Here is a 14,287-nt window from a genome sequence, read left to right as displayed (position 1 = left end):
TCTTTCTGACATTATAAAAAGAAGATGTGCTTATTGTATGTGTGTGTATGTACTTATTATTGAGGCATCACCAAACCCTGAACAAATATCAGTAAGATATGATGGTACACAGTTCAAGAGAAAACTTTTATAAAAGAGAAAACCAAAATTAAGTGCTCTCATTTTGTCTAGGAAATGATGACACAACCTAATTTGCACATTTTATAGAGGCAAAGAAAATATTTGAAATCAATATTATATCAAAAGTTATATTTTTATAAACCATTACTGAAGAGCTACCATTTGCAAGATACTATTTTAAACTTCCCACCCCCACTCTCGGACACACAATTTGATTTGAAATAACGCTATGCTATTTTCTGATTTTTCTCAAGGTATGCACTGACGTTCTCAAACTGAATTTGCATTTCCTTTCACCTAAAAATTAACACATATATAGTATAGCACTTCTTAGGAGGAGGCAGGGAACATTGAAGAATTAGAGATAGGATAGGATAACTCCAAAAATGTTGGAATCGCTGATTTACTAGTAAATCATGTTGGATGATAGGTCCTTCAGAAATGAATATGGCATTAACCAAATAATTATTTGGCCGTTGCAAGTATATAGGGAAATAAATGATTCAGAGACTTGGCGGTAGGCTCCTAAGCCTGCTGCTTCTCTAGGTCACTGGACCAAATTAGGTTTGAGTTAGGTATTCAATAGTAAGTTTCTACTATTAGAGAGCTGTTGATTCCCTGATGTAAAATAAGTGCCTTAGTAAAGAATTAGATGGAAAAATCAGGGGGAAGAAGAGCTTTATTTATATAACAGATATATCTTAAGTCAGTACCTCTCAAACTTGAGCATGCATCAGAGTCACTGGGTTTAAATAAACCAGGTTTATTTATTTAACCTAGTTTAAATAAAAATTGTTGGACCCAACTCCCAGAGTCTATGATTCAGTAGATCCGGGGTGAGGCCCAATAATTTTCATTTCTAAAAAGTTCCTAGGTGATCTCCTTCTGGAGATAGTCAATATATGTTAAGCTCATACTACATAAACTTAGAAGTCAGCATAAAATGGTAAAGGGCCAACAGTGTTGCTCTAGAAACAAAACAAAACTTAATGGCCTTATTTGGCAATATGCGTGAAGCAGATTAAGAAGTCAAAACATGCCAAAATAGAAGTTCAATCTGACTATCTAGCAGTCTGCCATATGCTATAGGTGGAATAAAGGACGAAGTGTTAGGAAAATATTCAGGACTAAGATAAGGAAGGCAAAGAACTGGACCATGTGCCCAGGAAAATTGGCTGTGGTAGGAAAGAACAGCTTTCTATATCATCAAAACAGAAAATGTATAGAAGTAAGAAAGTAGCAAAAACAGACTTTAAAAAATGTTCTCCCATTCTTCCATCTAATTATTTACTAAGGCACTATTTAGATCCATTTATACCTGAATTTAAAAATGAGGTATATAGGAGTAGGACGGAATGGGAACTAACATTTACTGAACTCTAAATATTTGCCAAGTGTCTTGTATAAGTGATTTCATTTGTATATATGTATATACTTTTGTATATATGAGCCCTCATGATAATCTTATGAGGTGGTTATTATCCCTATTGAGAGATGCATAAGTGGAAGTACATCAAGGTAAAATAATTTGGCCAAAGGAAACAGAACAACAGAGAGGGAAAGCATATTATCCAATTAATATGATCTCAAGCTATTTAATGACCTATTATATCCAAAAATATCAGTTTTGAAAGCTAATCCATAAAAAGTTATGTGACTAAAATCTTTTCTCTTCCTTAGAGCTCACAGGTATCCCTTTAATTTTATTTAGATTCACTCAGTAACTTTTCTATAATTTTTGTACATAACACACTAGTATATTCATATGTCAAATAAGCAAGTTGCAAAACTGTAGAAAAATGGGCAGGCTCAAGCCTCTTTTACTTTACACCCTGACCAGCTGGCTCACTAGTCCCTGCGGTATCTTTGAGGTATCAAGGTGTATAAACCTTGGGCTCAAAATAAAATTATTTTCTTTGCTCTATAGCTACATGAACTATGACCAGGTTAGTCCCTTAGTTTCTGATCCAACACCTCTTTAATTAGTTTATTTTTCTTAGACTTTCTTTTCTTAGATACAAGTCTCCCTATTAGTTCCCTAAGAGCTTTATGCTCTTAATCCCTTATCTACTTTCTGGTTAGTTGATATACTACCAAAGGCTGCAAAATAGATCAAATATCATCTTTTCTTCCCCAATATATTTTATCAAACAAGTTCCATATATCGCATTCTTGCCTCTTGTCCAGAGTTAATGAGTATATCTTATAACCTTTCAGTCTATTTTAACAAAATAGGGAATTAAAATTTTATGTGTGAACTACAATTATCTACAGGGAATCATGTGTTACAATATAATTTAAGAGGAAAAGTAATAATTGACAAGCACTTTTTATCTACATTAGCATTTCTTATACTGTGACCCATAAGCATTTAATAAGTATTCTTGGTTGGGGTGTTTTCAGTGATTGAATAGGAAGCACTGATTGAATTGGAAACAAAATTTAAAAGGTCTCTTTATTGGAGCACTTATTGGGATATTAAATATGCAAACATACATTGCAAAACTCTAAGAGGTATTATAACAAGCAGCATTCCTCAAGTTTATTTGAGCACAGACTTATTTTTCTCTGAAATTCTAATAAAGTTTTACAGAATACAGTTGGAAAACTCCTGCCTATACCATTCAGTTGAAATAATTTTTAAACATTGTTTATTATTATCTAACCATTTTGTATATTTTATATTTCTTGCTTCTCAAATAAGACCATAAGATATTTCTTAGATAAAAGGACATATAAACTTTCTTCTGTTTCCCCATTACTGCAGAGTAATTTGTTGTACAGTGATTATGGCACTTAATATCTAGAACCTGAATGATTTCACAAACTGTTCAGTTAATTGTATTTTAAAAGCTGTTTATGTTGGCCTTTTTATGCTAGAGCAAAAAATACTTAAGAGTAGCAGGAATTGAGGGACTTCCAGCATGACAGTAAGGTGAGTTCCATGGATCCACTTCCATGAAAAACTATTGAAAATTATTAAAACAAACAAAAACAACCATTTTAAGTCTCTGGGAATGGAGCTAAGGACATACAGTAATAAAGAAGCATGTACTCGAGAAAATCTATTACTTTGTACTAAGAACAGGAAGAGTCTGGTATTTGAACAAAGACTCCCTCCCTACTGCCTTCCAATTCAGCAATTTGGAAATTCCACTCTACACTTCTGAGGCAAAGAACATAAGATTCGCTCTCCCCTAAGCTCTCAATAGGAGGGCTATCTTCTTGAGAGGAGCAAGATATCTCCATTTATTATCCTGCTCCCAGACTCGTATTGCAGAGGCCAAGTTCTGGGCAAATGTGGCAGAGAGGTGGGGGATTCTTTTGCTGAGATTCTAATCATTAGGTAGAGGTTCTACCAATGGGTGTGGTCCACTAATAATACTGGCACCCCAACTGTCCTTGCTGTGCCTTTTGAATCAGTGGTTCCATGCTGAATAAACACAATGATATTCACAGACATATCATGCTAAAAAAGATGAGCACCAAAGTCAAGAAGAAAATCTTGAAAGCAACAAGAGAAAAATAAGTAGTCACTTAAAGTGAACTTCAATAAGATTAACAGCTGCTTTCTCATCAGAAATAATGGAAGCCAGAAAGCAGTAGAATAACATATTCCAAATGATTAAGAAAAAATCTGTCAATCAAGAATAAAATATCCAGTAAATCTATCTTATAAAACAGAAGGTGAAATAAAGAAATGATCAGATAAACAAAAGCTGAAAGAATATGTTGCTAGCAAGCCCAAATCACAAGAAATACTAGAGGAAGTTTTGTCAGGATACAAGGAAATGACATAAAACAGTCATTCTAATCCACATGAAGGTGAAAGAGAATTATTTCCTTTGTAAATTATAATTACAAAGATAATTATGCAATTATAGAAAACAATATAATTTCACATGTTTGCATTTCTTCTCTAAAATGGATTTTAAAAGCAATTATACAAAACAGTATGTATGCAACGTATTGTTAGGCCTATAAAATATAAAAACATTTGCCAATAACAGTGCAAAGGAGGTTGTTCAAGGCAAAGATGTATTGGCCTAAGGAAATTAATCCAAATGTTAACAAAAATCCCCAAAAACCAATGAAGAGAACCGGAAATAAATAAGAAGGTTAATATAACAAAAACTTTAAATATACACTTGCTCTACTTTCACCTATCAGATTATTTAAAAGGCATAAATTACATAGAATAATAATTATAAGCATATATTATTGGATTTGTAGCATTTATAGATGTTATATACATGACAGTAATACCAAAAACAAGGGTGAAAGAATAGAGCTGTATAAGAGTAATGTTTCTATAGCTCACTAGAATTAAGTTAGTGTAAATCAGAGGCTGATTCTAATAAGTTTAGAAGTATATGGTAAGCTCTAGAATAAAAACTAAAGAAATAACTCATAAATATAGTGAAAAATCATTAAATGTAAATGCTACAATAAAAAATATTCACCTAACAAAAAAGTAAAGGAGGAATATAGGAAGAAAACAACATGACCATACAGAAAACAAAACACATAATGGCAGAAAATAAATCCAAATATATCAACAATAACATTAAATGTGAATGGATTAAATAATTCAATCAAAGGTAAAGACTGTTAGGGTAAGAAAGCAAGATCAACTATATGTTGTCTGCACATCTTTGATTCAAAGATGCAAATAGATGGAAAGTAAAAGAATGAAAAAATATATATCATGCAAATAACAACTACAAGGATACTGGTATACCTATAGCAACATATAATAAAAGATATTTTAAAATAAAAATTTTACTAGAGATAAAGAAAGACATTTGAAAACGATAAAGGGCCAATCCATCAGGAAGATATAACAACTGTAAACATGTGCAACTAATAACAAAGCACCAAAATACAGGAAGCAAAAACTGGCATAAATGAAAGAGGAATGGACAATTCAGTGGTAATAGGTGGAGATTTAAATACCCACTTTCAGTAGTGGATAGAACACCTGTACAGAAGATCAACAGGAACTAGAAGAACTGAAAAACACTATAAACAAACCAGACCTAATATATATATATATATATAAAAAACTCTACTCAAAAACCAATATACATTCTTCTCAAGTATAAATGGAACATTCTCTAGATAAAACATATATTAGGCCATAAAAACTAAATAAATTTAAAATAATTTAAATAATTCAAAATATGTTCTTCAAAGACCATGAAATGCAATTAGATATCAACAACAGAAAGAACTTTGGGAAACTCACAAATATGTGCAAATACATAATGAATAATTAACCATTGAAAATTGCAAAGGAAATTTCAAAAATATACTGAGAATAATGAAAAAGACACAACATACCAAAACATATGTGATGCAGCTAAAACAATGCTTAAATGGGAATTTATAGGTGTAAATGCTTATATTCAGAATGAAGACAAGTCTCCAATCAATAACCCAACCTTCCACCTTTAAACAGTGGAAAAAGAAGAAAGAACACGCTTAAAGCCAACAGAAAGAAGGAAATAATAAAAATTAGAGCATAACAATGAAAAGAGAATAGAAAAATAACAGAAAAATCGATGAAATCACAAGCTTGTTCTTTGAAAATATCAATAAACTTGACAAACCTTTAGCTACACTGACAAAGAAAAAAGAGAGAAGACCCAAATTACTAGAAACAGAAATAGGGGAGATTACTACTGACCTTATAGAAATGAAATGTAGTATAAAACACTACTATGAACAATTATGCCAATTAATTATCTAATTTAGATGAAATGGGCAAACTCGTAAAAAGAAACTACTGAAACTGACAGAAAAAATAGACAAAGTGAATAGACTTACAACAAGTAAGGAGACTAAATTGTCAATAATAATGTTAATAACAGTAAACTACCCACAAAGAAAAGCCCAAGACAAGATGGCTTCAACAATTCAGTACTGTATTCTACAAAATATTCAAGGAAGAATTAATGCTAATTTTTCATAAACTCTTTCAACAACTAAAAGAAAATTCTTTCCTACTCATTCTAAGAAGCCAGTATTACCCTGATACCAATGCACAACAGAAACATCTCAAGGAATGAAAACTAATGACAAATACTTACTATGTATATGGACACAAATCCTCAACAAAATACTAGCAAACTTAATCCAGCATATATAAAAAGTGTCATACATAATGAACAAGTTGGATTTATTTCAGTAATGAAAGATTGTTATAATGTCTGAAGATAAATGTGATACACTATACTAATGAAATAAAAAATAAAACCACCTGGTCATTTCAAGAGACACAGAGAAAGCATTTTGGCAAAATCTAACACTCTACCAGGTTCCAGCCAACATTAGGCAAGAAAAAGAAACATAAAGCATATAAAATAGAAAGGTAGAAGGGAAACTATCACTATTCACAGATTAAAATCCTAAAGAATACACTAAAAAACTATTAATACTCATAATAGTGTTCAACAAGATTGCAGGATAGAATATCAGTATACAAATATCAACTATACAAATGCAATGAAAATCCGAAAATTCAATTAAGAAAACAATTCAATTTATAATTGCATTAAAATAGTAAAATACCTAGGAATACAATCAACAAAGAAAATGCATTACTTATACTTTGAAAAGTACAAAAGATTGTTGAAAGAAATTAAAGAATATCTAAATAAATAGAAAAATATCCCATGTTCAGGAATCAGAAGATGTCATATTGTTAAGATGGCAATAATTCCCAAATTGATCTATATAGTCAACACAATTCCTATGAGAATTCCCTTTTTTAAGTAGAAATTGACAAGGTGATTTTAAAATTAATATGGAATCACAAGAGACTCAGTATGGCCAAAACAATCTCCATAAAGAAGAACAAATTAGGAGGAGTCACACTTCTCAGTTTCAAAACTTTACTACAGAGCAATGGTAATCAAGACAGTGTGCTACTGAAATAGAGATAAACTTAGCAACTATCTATAGGTAAGACATCAGTCCAAAAATCCCAGAACCCAGGGGTGAGGATGAAGCAACCCCCTGGACCACAGAGACTTAGTGCATTAGAAGGGTAAATGGAATGACTACACTCTGACCACATTGCCCCTCCACCAAGCCAACAAACTGCCTCAACAAGAGTCCCCCTGGGCTTATATTTTCTCCAGTGGTAAAAATAAAGAGCCCAAGGTGGCCATCTAGGTCCCCCAGAATTCCAGTGAGTTTCCCAGGAAGTCTACTTGGGTCTTGCCTCACAGGGATCACTGGGGAAATCTGTGGGGTTTGACCACTAAAGATCAAATAGAAAGGGAGAAAGGGGGCGGGGCTTACAGAAATTAGTGCTTAGATCTTGGCAGACTGCATTCTTCCTAACAGCTGCACCAGAGTGGCAGTATCAGCCAGTGGCTCTGCCCATCTGCACAGCCACGCTGGTTTGGGCTTCCTGGCTTGGGTCACCATCCAGTGAATTGTGCTAGCCCTGGAGCTTGTTTTACGGTCCCCCCAGGACAGGGAACACCATTTGAAGCCCCACTTGCTGCTGAATATAGCTCTTAGACCTGCTGACCAGGAAGCATAACCAGAGAAACTTAGCAGCTACATAGCCCATTCTACAGCCACACTTGCAGCAGCACACTACCAGAAAGCCCAGCCAAAGACTGCCTATCTACAGAGCCAACCTAGTGGCCCTGTCTGGCTGGAGAGCACACTGGGCTGTTCTGCTTGGTTAGGTCACCAGCCAGTGAGCCACGCTGGCCATGGAGCTAAATTTAAAACCCTGCCCCAGCAAGGAACCATATACAAAGCCCTACCTATTACTGGGTATAGCCTCCAGTCGCCCCAACCATGAAGCCTGACCAGAGAATCTGGGAAGATGCTTGGACAAGAAACCAAGCCAGCAGTCCTGCTCAGTTCTGAAGTAGAGCCTCTGGACATTCATAACCTGGGAGCCTCAACATTGCCCTTGGACAGCCTTGGAACACAACTTACAGTGCCACCCAGTCATGGAGCCCAGTCAACAGACATGACCTCAGCAGAACCCAGCCGAATGGCTGAACACGGCCTGTAGCCTCACCCAGGGAAGGTTACAGCTGGACAGCCCTCCCTACCAAAAATCCCAGCCAGTGACCTTGCCCAACAGCAGAGCACAGCCAGCAACCTACCTACATGAAGCCTAGCCTGAGACAAATGCTGGAGAAAACATTTGTACCAAAATGGTTTAAATCAGCACTCAGGCTCTGAAACATAGAATTAGTTCATAACACACCCGCCCCCACTCCCCATCATCTTCACTAGGCCCACGTGTTCGGGCTATACTTATTCACTTTAACTTGATTTCTGGAAGACAGTAGCTCTGGCCCTAGCCCATACCCCCAGAATTGGTTGTGTTTTATAGGGCTCTTTGCAACAATACCTCCTCTGTCTGACTCTATTTTCTATGAACATACAAAAATTGCTTTGACAGCAAAGTATCTTTTGTATTAGCTGGATTCTTATTTTTCTCACCAAAACAGGAATGACTTTGGTAACTGACAGGAGACAGAGAACAGTATATGCCTTGTAGTCTCTTTTTATCTTGGTTTTGAATTGTCCTTCACTTTAATAAAGGCCATAAAGAAGTCTGAAATCATTTTCCAATGTTATAATTAGGACCCTACATAAAAGATCTGTTCTCTTAGGCTTTCATTTTGGTTTTCTTTCAATGGAATAATAGTTTCATATGCTATTAATGTTCATACTAAAATATTAATCTGCTTAGTCTTTTTTCCTATTCCTTCTTTTGTAGTTGATGCCAACATGCAGGGATTGGCAGTTGATTTTTATTATTGGTTATCTATGATACACAGAGATTTGAACTAGGGATTGTGGAAAGGAGAAGCATTGCCCTCAAGTTAGTATAACCCAATAAGAAGAGAAAGAAACTTGAGGCTTAGGATCCACTCTAACAAGTTTCCAAAAGATGTTAGTATAATTGTTGATGCAAAATCCCTGAAAATAACTTTTCCTTAGACCTTTGGTGAATCATTATAGATCTTAGGTAGTTTATACAACTCTAAGTCATACTTGGTTATTTATGCCATCAAAGTATTTTGTTACCCTGGGACAATCTCTCTTCTCCCACAAGGATTCTGGGGATGGATTGGATAAACTAAAAGACCTGGTATTAAACACAATGATACATTCACTCCACAAATAACTGTTAGTTGTGTACCTATGCCAAACTTTGTGCTAAGCACTAGGAAATCATCAGTAAATAATACAGACATAGTCCCTGCCCTCATGAGCTTAAGTTTTAGTAGAGAAGACAAATAGTAAATAACTAAATAATTCAAAATAAAACTAGAGTTTGTATTAAGTATTATGAAGGAAACAAGCAGGATGCTATTATAGAAAATAATGGGTAGGGAGTACTTTACATGGGATGGTTAGAAAAGGTTCACTTAGGTGAAATTTAAGGTGAGACCCCAAAGAGGAGAAAGAGCCAGCTATGCCATGTGACACACCTGCAGAAGGGGAAAAAGAAAATAGCAATGTCAAAGCAGGACTAAGCAGGAGTAACCCTGATGTGTTCAAGGAAATGAAAGAAGACTGGGGCAGAGGGAACAAAAGGTAGAGTGGTATGAAAAGAAGCAGGAGCCACACCAAGCAGGGTTTTGCAAGCCACAGACAGGAGTTTGGATTTTATTCAAATTGCAATGGAAAAATCACTTTTATACAAAGGAGTAACTTAATCTGATTTACATTTCAAAAAAGGTCTCTACTATTTGGAAAATAGATCAGAGAAAGTCAGTAGTGGAAGCATACAAGCAGGGAGAGCATATAAGAGACTATTGGGATAGTCCAAGCTATAGTTGATAGTGGCTTGGATTATGCTGGTGGCAGTAGAGATGAAAGGTAGTAGCCAAAGTAAAGATACATGTTTCAGAGGTAAAACACACAGGAACTGGTGGTAAATTACTTATGGACAACAGAGTTAGGGAAACAAAGGAATCAAGGAAGCCTTCTAGGTTTCTGTCTTGATCAACACAGTGGATGGTATTCCCATTTACTGTAATGAGAAAGAAAGGCAGGGATAGGGGAAAATCAAGTATCTTTTTGGACAATTTGATATGTCTATGAGCCATTTAACTAGCTAAGTTAAAAAGGCAGTTGGACATGCAAATACTGCTCAGGTAATTTAGTACTGAACCTAGAAATTTGGATCTCATCAGCACATAGATATTTAAAATTGAGGGAATAGATGAGATCACCTCAGAGATGGTGCCAGCCACGAACTTGGGCTGACTTTCTTAACAATCAAAACCACTGATTGATTCAGTCAAATATGAAAAGAAAATGTTACTTTAAAAAATCTGAAACTACACAAAAAGAAGAAGAAAGTGATTATTGGCCTTGCACTGATGAAACAAGTTAAGAGTCACTCCCTACTTTTTAAAAATTTGAGCCCTGACTGATTGTTTATGAACATTTTGACCATAACTATTGATCAAAGTAATCAACAGAGTTGATCTATTATAGTAACATGAGCAGCAGAATAGTGTAGATGCTGACCGAAAACATATTTGAGAAAATCATGGCTGAAAACTTCCCAAACCTAAAGAAGGAAACAGATTTCCAGATACAGGAAGCACAGAAGTTCTCAAACAAGATGAAAACCCAAACAGATCTACCCCAAGATATATCATAATTAAAATAGCAAAAGTTAAAGATAAGTAGAAAATTCTAAATTGCAGCAAGAGAGAAACAATGAGTCTTGTAAAGGGGAATTCCAATAAGGTTATCAGCTGATTTCTCTGCAGAATCTTTGCAGGTCAGAAGGGAGTGGCATGATATATTTGAAGTGTTAAAAGGAAAAAAAAAAAACCTTGCAAACTAGGATACTCTATCCAGTAAGGTTATAATTTAGAATAGAAGGAGAGATAAAGAACTTCTCAGACAAGCAAAAACTAAAAGAATTCAGCAATACTGAACCTACCCTAAATGAAATGTTGAAGGGTCTTCTCTAAATGGAAAAGAAGTAAGAATATATAGGAAAAGGAAAACCCCAAGAGGAAAGGCAAATATATAGTAAAGATTGAAGATCCCTTATATAAGCCAGTGTGTAGATTAAGAGACAAATTGTAAAGGCAACTATAACTACAATAAACAGTGAAGGGATAAGCATGAAGATGTAAAATATGACATCAAAAACACAAAAAGTGGGGGAAAGGAGTAAAAAAATGTAGACCTAAGAATGTGTTTGAACTTAAATGACTATTAGTTTAAACAAAGTAGATATAATTACGGATCAACATATATGAACCCCATGGTAACCACAAATCAAAAACCTACAGTAGATACACGAAAACCAAAAGACAGGAACCCAAGCATATTAGAAAAGAAAATCATCAAACCACAATGGGAGAAACAAAAAGATGAAGAAATGAACAGAAAAGCACTACAAAAACAATCAGGAAACAAGTAGTAAAACAGCAATAAGTACATACCTATCAATAATCAATGAACTAAATGTCCTGATCAAAAGACATAGGGTGGATGATTGGATTAAAAAAAAAACCCCAAAAAAACCCAAGACTCTTCAATAAGCTGCCTACAGGAGACTTACTTCAGGGCTAAAGACACACAGAAAAAGTGAGAGGATGGAAAAATATATTTCATGCAAACAGAAACAACAATAAAGTGGGGGTAGCAATAGTCATGTCTGACAAAATAGACTTTAAAGCAAAGGCTGTAACAAAAGACAAAGAAGGACATTATATAATGATAAAGGGATCAATAGAAGAAAAAATGTTACACTCATTAACATATACACACCCAGTACAGGGACATCTAAATATATAAATACTAACAGATATAAAGGGAGAAATTGACAATAACACAATAATAGTAGGAGACTTTAACACCCAGCTGACATCAATGGACAGATCATCCAAAGAGAAAATCTATAAGGCAACAGTGGTCTTAAATGACACAATGGACAAGTTGGGCTTAATTGATATCTACAGGACATTACATCCCAAAAGAGCTGAATACACATTTTTTTCAAGTTCACATGGAACATTTTCCAGGATAGATTGCATATTAGGTCACAAAAGAAGCCTCAGTAAATCTAAGGAGATAGAAATTATACCAACCATTATTTTCTGAACACAATGGTATGGAGCTAGAAATCAACTACAGAAAGTAAAATGGGAAAAGAACAAACATGTGGAAACTAAACAACATGAAATTTAAAAACCAATAGGTCAACAATGAAATCAAAAAGGAAATCAGAAGATACTTTGAGACAAGTGAAAATGGAAATGCAACTTTCCAAAGTCCATGGGGTGCAGCAAAAGCAGATCTAAGAGGGAAGTTCATAGCAAAAGAGGTCTTCCTCAAAAAACAAGAAAAATCTCACATAACCTAACCTAGCATCTAAATGAATTAGAAAAGTAGAACAAAGCCCAATATCAGCAGAATGAAGGAAATAATAAAGTTCAAAGAGGAAATTAATAAAATAGAGATACAAAACAATAGAAAAAAATCAATGAAATCTAGCATTTTTTGAAAAGATAAACAAATTAATAAACCTTTAACCAAGCTCACCAAGAAGAGAGGATGCAAATATACAAAATGAGAAATGAAAGAGAAGAAATAACAACTGATACCACAGAGATTCAAAAAATCGTAAGACAGTACTACAAACGGTTATATGCCAACAAATTGGACAACCTAGAAGAAATGGACAAATTTCTAGAAGTATACAGTTTACCAAGACTGAATCAAGAAAAGAGACAATTTGAATAGATCAATCATTAGCAGTGAAATTGAAGTAGTAATAAAAAAAAAAACCTCCCAGCAAACAAAAGTCCAGGACAGACAGCTTCACAGGTGAATTCAACCAAACATATAAAGAAGAGCTAATACCTATCTTCTCAGACTATTCAAAAAAAGTGAAGAGGACAGAACACTCCCAAATTCATTCTATGAAACCACCATTACCCTGATACCAAAACCAGACAAAGACATTACAATAAAAAAAAGAAAATTACAGGCCAATATTCTTGATGGATATAGATGAAACATATTCAATAAAATATTAGCAAACTGAATTCAACAATATATAAAAAAAGTCATACACCATGATCAAGTGACAATGATAATTCAATATTCACAAAACAATCAGCATGATACACCACATTAACAAAAGGAAAGATGAAAGTCAATAGATGCAAAAAAAAATCATTTGACAAAATTCAATATACATTCATGACAAAAACTCTCATCAATGTTTGTACAAAGGGAACATATCTCAACATAATAAAGGCCATTTGTGATAAACCTGCAGCTAACTTCATACTTAATGGTGAAAAGCTCAAAGACTTCCTTCTAAATTCAGGAACAAGACAAGGATGTCCACTCCACTTCTACATATCATAGTATTGGCAGTCTAGCCACAGCAATCAGAGAAGGAAATGAAATGAGAGGCATCCAAATTGGAAGAGAAGGTTTAGAACTGTCACTATTTGCAGATGATATGATACTTTATATAGAAAACCATAAAGTCTAAACCAAAAACCTATTATAACTAATAAATGAATTCAGCAATGTTGGGGGATATAAGATTAATATACAGAAATCTTTTCCATTTCTATACACCAATAATGAAATTTCAGAAAGATATTTAAAAAAAACAAATCCCATTTAAAATTGCATCAAGAAGAATAAAGTACCTAGGAATAAACTTAACCAAGGAGGTGAAAGCCCTATACTCTGAAAACTATAAAACACTGATTAAGGGAATTGAAGATGATACAGAGGAAGGGAAAGATATCCTGTGCTCTTGGATTGGAAGAATTAATATTGTTAAAATGGCCATACTACCCAAAGCAATCTACAGATTTAATGCAATCCCTATCAAAATACACATGACATTTTTCACAGAACTAGAACAAATAATACTAAAATTCATATGGAACCAAAATAGACCTAAATTGTCAAAGCAATCCTGAGAAAAAAAGAACAAAGCTGGAGCTATCACCCTCCCAGACTTCAGGCTATACTAGAAAGATACAGTCACCTAAACAGCATGATACTGGCCCAGAAATAGACACATAGATCAATGGAACAAAATAGAGAGCTCAGAAATAAGCCCATGCACCTATGGTTAATTAATCTGGGACAAAGGAAGCAAGAATTTACATTGGAA

The 14,287-nt window shown here is 34.3% G+C and overlaps 1 pseudogene across 1 annotated transcript in view; it reads left to right on the top strand.

The window, feature by feature from the left end:
• Positions 1–14,287, top strand: part of LOC309620545 (DNA (cytosine-5)-methyltransferase 3A pseudogene) — a 396,604-nt pseudogene that overhangs the window by 246,967 nt on the left and 135,350 nt on the right. The gene's annotated exons all lie outside the window — the stretch shown is intronic.

This window comes from Balaenoptera borealis (assembly GCF_965194805.1).
Source record: "Balaenoptera borealis genome assembly, chromosome: X".
Taxonomy (NCBI): Eukaryota; Metazoa; Chordata; class Mammalia; order Artiodactyla; family Balaenopteridae; genus Balaenoptera; species Balaenoptera borealis.
This window is presented reverse-complemented; position numbering and strand designations above follow the sequence as displayed.